The following is an 8925-nucleotide window of genomic DNA, read 5'->3' as shown; positions in this document are numbered from 1 at the left end:
CCAGTCTGGGCGACAGAGTGAGACTCCAACTCAAAAAAAAAAAAAAAGAAACACATTTTAAATATAAAAACACAGAGCTAAAATTAAAATAATGGGTAGAGATACAAGAATATTATGTTAGTCAAAAGAAAGATGAAGTGGCTATATTAATACCAGACAAAGTAGATTTCAGAGCAAAGTACTAACAGGGATAAAGGAAGTAATTTCATAATGATAAAAGAGTCCATTCATAAAGAGAACAGAATAATACTAAACTTTTAGATACATAATAACAGCTTAAAGACAGATGAAATAAAAATGGAGAGACTTGCAGGGAGAAATAGATCTGCAATTACAGTTAGAGATTTCAAAAGCCTCTCTCCATAGCTGGCAGAACAAGTAAACAGAAATTCAGTCAGTGTTTGGAGGAACTGACATGTTTAACTCATCATCTTTAATAATATACAACATCCACTCTTGATAAAAACTCGGTGCCTCAGCCTGTAACCCCAGCAATTCTAAGTGGAGAAATATACCTTGTTCATGGGCTGGAAGATTCAATATTAAGATATTCACTCTCACCAGGCTCGGTGGCTCAGCCTGTAATCCCAGCACTTTGGGAGGCCAAGGTGAGAGGATTGCCTGGGCCTGCAGGTTCGAGACCCACCAGGGCAACTTGGCGAGACCTCGTCTCTACAATAAATCAAAAATTAGCCAGGCATGGTAGCGCATGCCTGTAGTTCTGACTACCTGGAAGGCTGAGGCAGAAGGATGGCCGGAGCCTAGCAGGTCAACACCGGGGTAACTATGAGCGAGCCATTGCCCTCCAGCCTGGACAACAAGAGTGAGACTCCAACTCAAAAAAAAGAAAAAAGATGTCCACTCTCCCCAGATTGATTTTTAAGTTTGACATAATCCAAATCAAAATTCTAACAGGGAATTTTTGTAGAAAGTGATGATTCTAAAAGACACATGAAAATGCAAAGAACCTACCTAATCAAGACAACCTTGAAAAAGAAAAAGAAAGTTGGAGTACTAACACTATCTGCTCTGAAGACTTCTTTACAGTGACAGTAATCAAAACAGCATAGAATTGATATAAAGATAGACAAATAGTTCAATAGAACAAAACAGTTCAGAAATAGACTAACACAGCTGGGCTCAGTGGCTTAGCCTGTAATCCTGCGCCTTGGGAGGCTGAGTTGAGTGGACTGCCTTAGCCTGCAGGTTTGAGACCCACCTGGGCAACTTGGCGAGACCTCATCTCTACAATAAATCAAAAATCAGCCGGGCGTGGTAGCGTGCGCCTGTAATTCCGGCTGCTTGGAAGGCTGAGGCGGAAGGATCGCCAGAGCCCAGCGAGTCTAGACTGCGGGGGCCGGGAACGTGCCATGAGTCTGGGTGACAGAGTGAGACTACAACTCAAAAAAGAAAAAAAAAGAAAGAAAGAAATAGACTAACACATACGTGGACCAAGATACAGAAGCAATCCATAAGAGAAAACAATATCATTTGAAACAATAATAATGATATTGAAGCAATTATATAGCCACAAAGGCAATTCAGAAGAGAAAACAATACCATTTGAAACAATGATGGTATCAAACAATTGGAGACCCCCATTTTTAAAAAAGGGAATCTTGTTTCATACCTCACACATATACAAAAGCTTACTAAAAATGGATCATAGACCTAAATGCAAAATCTAAAATTATTAAACCTTTAGAAAAATAGAAGAAAATCTATGTTACCTTGGGTTAATCGAAGGTTTTTTAGATACAACACCACAGTGAATGAAAAGACAAGCTCCAGGCTCAGAGAAAATATTTGCAAATCACATATCTGATAAATTACTCATATATAGAATATATAAAAACTTTCAAAACTCGTAAGAAAACTATTTAAAAATGGACAAAAGACCTGAAATTCACAAAGAAGATATGAATAACAAATAAGCACATGAAAAGCTATTCAGCATCGCTACACACTAAGGTAATGCTTTATAAAAAATTAGCCAGGCATGGTGGTGTGCACCTATAGTCCCAGCTATTCAAGAGACTGAGGCAGAAGCTTGCTTGAGCTCAGGAATTTGAGGTTGCAGTGAACCATGATTGCACCACTGCACTCCAGTCTGGGAGACAGAGTAGAGACCTTGTCTCTAATATACATATGACCAAAAATATGTATACACATTTTAGGAGATGTTATCTATGTATTGCTTTTCGAAACTGAATTGAATTACAGTCGCAATGTGTATTATAAAGTTCACTCAACCGTACTTCCACCATTTTCTTTGACTGCCTGTCACATTGTGACACTAGCATTAATTTGATTGACATCATCTTTTGAGTGAACATCATACTTAAATGTGTATACATTTTAAATGATGTTATCAATGTATTACTTTTAGCTTACTGTAATCAGAAGTGTCTGAATGCTCATAATAGCCACCTGGAGCACCTCTTGTAATTGCAGAAGTCAAACATGACTTGTATTCACCTTTTGTTATTAGTATATATTGAGTGTTATAATTTTTTTTTTTTTTTTTTTTTTGAGTTGGAGTTTCACTCTGTCGCCCAGACTGGAGTGCAGTGGCCGCTCCCGGCCACCGCAGCCTTGACCCACTGGGCTCTGGCGATCCTTCCACCTCAGCCTTCCAAGTAGCCGGAATTACAGGCGCGCGCTACCACGCCCGACTGATTTTTGATTTATTGTAGAGATGAAGTCTCGCTGCCCAGGCGGGTCTTGAACCCACGGGCCCAGGCAATCCACTCACCTCAGCCTCCCAAAGGCGCGGGATTACAGGCTGAGCCACCGAGTCTGGCAATTTTTTTTTTTTTTTAGTTGGAATCTCACTCTGTCACCCAAGCTGGAGTGCAGTGGCTCACTGCTCACAGCCACTGCAGCCTCAACTTGCTGGGCTCAGGTGATCTTTCCACCTCAGCCTTCCAAGTAGCTGGAACTACAGGTGTATACTACCACGCCCAACTAATTTTGTAATTTATTGTAGAGATGAGGGCTCACCATGTTGCTCAGGTTGGTCTCGAACCTGCGGGCTCAGGCAGTCCTCTCCCCTCAGCCTCCCAGAGTGCTGGGATTATAGGCTTGAACCACTGCACCCAACCAAGTATTATAATTTTAATACAGTTTATCCTTTCTTAAAATGTGTATAAATTTTTTTGGCTCTGTCTCTCTCTCTATATATATATATATGCATGTATATGTATATATGGTAATGCAAATAACCCCACCACCACCTATTAGAATGATTAAAAATAAGACTGATCATTTTAAGAATTGGTGAAGCTGTGGTGGAGTAAATAAAACCCTTGTACACAGCTGATGGGAAAGTAAAATGTTATAACCCCGAAGACAAAGAATTTGGCAGTTTTTTTTTTTAGTTGGAGTCTTACTCTGTCGCCCAGGCTGGAGTGCAGTGGCACGCTCACGGCCACTGCAGCCTCGACCTGCTGGGCTCAGGTGATTCTTCCATCTCAGCCTTCCAAGTAGCCAGAACTACAGGCACCCAGTACCACGCCCAGCTAATTTTTTGATTTATTGTAGAGACGAGGTCTTACTATGTTGCCCAGGCTGGTCTTGAACCTGTGGGCTCAGGCAATCCTCTCACCTCGGCCTCCCAAAGTGCTGGGATTATAGGCTTGAGCCACCACGTCTGGCCTGGCAGTTTTTTAGAAACTGAAATATTCACCGTCTTATGATACAGACATTCTGCTCCTAGATATTTACCAAGACAAATGAAAGCACATGTTCATAGCACTTTATTTGTAATTGTCCCAAATTGGAAACAACCCAAGTGTCCATCAGCAGGTAAATGAATGAACAAATTGTGCTATATCTTGCCAAATCCACTGTCCACTCCCCACCCTACTCCAAATATAAGCAGCCAAAATCGATTATTCGTCTGACTTCAACATGGAAGCATAGGCATTGTCCATCTGTGCCATAAATCCACGGCAAATTCTTTTGGATTCTCATCTATGTGGAAAAAGAGGATATTTGAATGGCATCAGTGTGAGCCATGCTGGTATCCAGTTTAAAAGCAGAAAATGGTAGTCAAAAGCTATTTCTTTTTTTTTTCTTTTTTTTTTTTTGAGTTGGAGTCTCACTTTGTCGCCCAGACTGGAGTGCAGTAGCCGCTTTCGGCCACCGCAGCCTCGACCTGCTGGGTGCCGGCGATCCTTCCGCCTCAGCCTTCCAAGCAGCTGGAACTACAGGCATGCGCTACCACGTCTGGCTAATTTTTGATTTATTGTAGAGATGAGGTCTCACCAAGTTGCCCAGGCAGGTCTCGAACTCGCGGGCTCCGGTAGTCCACTCACTTCAGACTCCCAAAGGCAAGGGATTACAGGCTGAGCCACCGAGCCCGGCCAAAAGCTATTTCGAGTCCCTCAGGCCAGTATTCCTCTTCTTATCATATCTGAATAGGTCTTGTATTTCTTTTTTAACGTCTAACATTCCCATTTTTAGCTAGACTTCATTTCCTCCACGTTTTCAGTAGACCTTGGCGTTGTCTATTATTTTTGAAGAGGAAAACTCTCTAGGACCAAAAGTCCATTGATCCTTAGTCCACACAGTTTTTAATTGCTCAGTGTCAAATGGATGTTGAGAAGTCACCAGTAGCTTCCCCAAGGTTAAAACCCTATCAACGTCATATTGAAATTCTCTTGCTGAACTCATGTTGGAGGGTGGGGAGAATAAGAAATAAGTTGTAAAATGAACCAGGACTGATATTTAAAGCTTTGGTTAAAAATAAGTGTTGCTGTTTTGAATTGTTTTAAGAGAAATCTCAAAGATGGTGTCCAGTGGTGGAAGCAAAAATTTTCACGCGGGGGGGCTCTGATGACCCCACCATCTTCACAGCACTCCCAAGCCACCAACTCAGAACATCATCTTCTTTGCATGGGAAGTCAACCTTTTTCTCAATATTATGTAAATTGAATAAAAATCTATGCTGTCTTAAATCATATGCAAGCGGATATGACATCTAAGTACAAACTGTGGGTTTGCTGTGAAATACAGCTCTGATTGCTGCCAGATTTCTCCCTCTAGACATTTCTTAGATCGAAATACTACAGTCGGCCCATAGATTTCATGAGATAAGCTACAAGTACTTAAAATTCTGCAATTCAAGAGTATTCTAATTTTTTGCTATCTGATTTTAGGATACCACAACTATTGAAGTGTTGGAGATTCCAGGATACATGGTTTTTAAAATGTAAGCCCACACTTACTAAATTTTTATATACCAGTGACTTCACTAAGCACATTATATATATTATCTCCTTTAATATTTACAATAATAGTATCTATCAATGCTGTTATTGCCCTGATTTTACAAATGAGGAACACGAAACGTAGGGGAAGGCCAGAGGTCAGGAGATGTCAGACGAGAACCACGCTCTTTCCCTAAATCCCCGTGTCCTTGTGCAATCCCCTTGCTCTCCCTTTGCAAAGGGGTTGAACCAGCCTCGGGTGATTTCTAACCTCTAACATTAGATGGCAGTGACTCTAAGCTAAAACGCCCTCATTGGGTCCACTGTGCCCGCATTAAGCCACGAGAAGGAAACATCTATGTTACAGAAACTCAGGGGTGGAAGGAACATCTTTTTTACTGCCTTATAAACTTCTAGAGTAAGAAGTTTTATTTCTGGTTGACATCATGTTCTACACATGAGGGAAATGGTTAAATTGTTTGAGGAAGCACACACGAAATAAATGGTAAGGTCCTTGCACAGAGGTGAGAGAGTGCCATCTGGCTAAGAGGTTTCTATTATTAGTATCCAATCATATTTCTTGGTAGCTATAGAACTGCTTGACTTGTTGATTCTAAAACCTTTTACCTCACTAGGGCGTGGCTTTAGAGGTTTCTGAAGAAACAAGTGTGAGAGAACACTATGACTAAGGCATCTCAGGACAATACTTGTGAATTATTAACCTGGTCCCAAGAACCCTGTTATTCCATTAAAGGTAGAGAGACCGGAAACTAGGGAAACCATCCAGGTGGTGATGAAGACAGTCAGAAAAAAGCCAGTGACTGCCAATTCAGTTTTGGAATGTTCCAGAAAAGCATTCCTAGGACTCTGAAAGTTTTATATGCTGGAATGATTTCTATTTCCCTATAAAAAGGACGTTGCTATTTTATTTAGGCTAGCACCTAACTTAAAACATAGGTGTATTTAGTGAATAAATGAAAGAAAAATGCCTTTCTTTTATATGGAAAACACGTTATTTCTCATATATAATCACTTTCTCTTCTAATTTATTTTTTGCCTAATAAGAACAAAGGGAAGAAATTATAGAGTCAAAAGAAAAAAAATGGATAAATTTGAAAACACAAAGCAATACATTTGATAGACATATCCAAGTATCTGAACAAAACAGAGAATTTGTGTGCAAATGTAACCAAGAAGACAAGAGGAGAATCAATACACATTTTGTTAGGAAGGGGTAAGGGAATATAAACATAGTTAATAGGGGACATTTTGGTGACAAAAAATTTAACGTATATGGAATAGAATTTTCTTTAAAAAATGAGTGATCAAAACCGATGTAATCAATAAAATGAATCAACTAATGAAAGTCAACTAATTCTCAATTTTATAGGAAAGATAAAGAAACAATAAGAGAAAAAATCTGAAGAATAATATGAGGGAAGTGGCCCTGTCAGATATCTGATTATGTATCTTTTTTTATTTTTTGTCTGAGTACAGGGGACTTTGTTGATGGTACCCTGCAAGGTGGGACTCCTGTGTCCTCCCCATTCTCAGGAGGTCTGCCATGGATACTGTGAGGAGGGGAAATTCTTAATGTGGTTGGGGACTGGGTGTGGCAGGGACTCCCCAGCAGCAGAAGGTCTCTCTCCTCCTCTTGTGCTCTTGCTGGAACTGGTGGTCTGGGGGTTCTTACTCCTTGGAGGTCATGGTCCATGAGGTGCACCACCCTGTTGCTGTAGCCAAATTCATTGTCATACCAAGAGATGAGCTTGACAAATTGGTCGTTGAAGGCAATGTCAGCCCCAGCATCGAGGGTGTAGAGTGGGTGTCACTGTTGAAGTCGGAGGACACAACCCGGTGCTCAGTGTAGCCCAGGATACCCTTGAGGGGATCCATGGATGCCTGCTTCACCACCTTCTTGATGTCATCATATTTGATGGGTTTCTCCAAATGGCAGGTCAGGTCCACAAGAGACATACGGGTGGTGGGGACATGAAAAGCCATGACCGTGAACTTCCTGTTCAGCTCAGGGATGACCTTGCATATGGCTTTGGCAGCGCTGGTAGACTCAGGGATGATGTTCTGTAGGGCCCTGTGGCCATCACATTACAACTTCCCAGAGGGGCCATCCATAGCCTAGACACAGTGGTGGCATAGACGATGGTCATGAGTCCCTTCATAAGACCAAAGTTGTTGTGGATGACCTTGGCCAGGGGCTAAGCAATTGGTGGGGCAAGAGGCATTGCTGATGATCGTAAGGTTGTCCTGGTACTTCTCGTGGTTCACACCTATCACAAACATGGGGGCATCAATGGAGGGGCGGAGATGATGACCCTTTTGGCTCCCCCCATATGTGAGCCCCAACCTTCTTCATGGTAGTGAATTCACGGGTGGACTCCATTGCATAATCAGTGCCAGTGTCACCCCATTTGATTTTGATGGGATGTTGTTCCTGGAAGATAATGATGGGATTTCTATTGATGATAAACTTCCTGTTCTCAGCATTGATGGGGCAGTGGAACTTGCTGTGGGTGGGATCACACTGGAACACGTAGGCCATGTAGTTGAGGTCAACAGAGGGGTCATTAATGGCGACAACATCCACTTTGCCAGAGTTAAAAGCAGCCCTGGTGACAAGGTGCCCAATATGACCAAATCGGTTCACTCTGGCCTTCATCTTTGCCATGCTGTCTCAGAGATGCAGCTGGTGCTGCATGAGAGATGTGGTTGTCTGTCAAGCAGGAAGAGCAAAGAGCCTTTAAGTATATTTAAAAACTACTGCAGCCGGGCTCGGTGGCTCAGCCTGTAATCCCGCTCTTTGAGAGGCTGAGGCAAGTGGATTGCCTGAGCCTGCAAGTTCGAGACCCACCTGGGCAACTGGCGAGAGCTTGTCTCTACAACAAATTTAAAAAAAAATTAGCCGGGCGTGATAGTGCATGCCTATAGTTCCAACTACTTGGAAGGCTGAGGCAGAAGGATTGCCGGAGCCCAGCAGGTCGAGGCTGCGGTGGCTGGGAGTGTACCACTGCACTCCAGTCTGGGCAACAGATTGAGACTCCAACTAAAAAAAAAAAAAAAAATTAGCCAGACATGGTGGTGCGCACCTGTAGTTCCAGCTACTTGGAAGGCTGAGGCAGAAGGATTGTCTGAGCCCTGTAGATTGAGGCTGCAGTGGCCATGAGCGTGCCACTGCCCTCCAGCCTGGGCGACAGAGTAATAATAATAATAATATTTTAATTGCAAATAACAAAACCCAATTTGAGACAGCTTAAGATCAATGTAATTTATTTGAAAGATATTGGTAATTGCAGAATAAAAGGAAGAGGTAACCAGAAAGGGGAGGAGACAGGGCAGCTCCGAGCACCTGAGTAGAGGCTGCATGGACTTTCTTCTCAGAATCTCTGTCTGGATGACGCTCAGAACCTGGGTGCAAGTTTGACTGCTGTCCAGTTAGAGGGAACAGTCCCCACATGAGACTGCCTTTACTTCTGATACCAACCACAAGTTTAGAGGAATTCCCAAAGCCACCCTCTGTTGTGATAATTTGCTGACTTGGAGGACTCACGGAACTCTCTGAAAGCTGCTGTACGCATGGTGTGGTTTACTACAGAGAAAGGAGGCAGATTCAGATCGACCAAGAGCAGAGTCCAGAAAGGAGTCTATACCAGGAACTTCTGGCCGTCCTCTCTGTGTTTGTTATGGGCGGTGTGCA

General features: G+C 42.5%; 2 pseudogenes; one reads left to right on the top strand and one right to left on the bottom strand.

Moving 5' to 3' along the window:
• Positions 1–2448, top strand: part of LOC103254172 — a 5589-nt pseudogene extending 3141 nt beyond the window's left edge.
• Positions 2449–3864: 1416 nt separating this feature from the next.
• Positions 3865–7899, bottom strand: LOC103254171 (annotated as a pseudogene).
• Between the last annotated feature and the right edge of the window lie 1026 nt (positions 7900–8925).

The sequence above is a fragment of the Carlito syrichta genome, unplaced genomic scaffold (assembly GCF_000164805.1).
Source record: "Carlito syrichta isolate Samal-C Ts95f unplaced genomic scaffold, Tarsius_syrichta-2.0.1 Scaffold272310, whole genome shotgun sequence".
NCBI lineage: Eukaryota > Metazoa > Chordata > Mammalia > Primates > Tarsiidae > Carlito > Carlito syrichta.
This window is presented reverse-complemented; position numbering and strand designations above follow the sequence as displayed.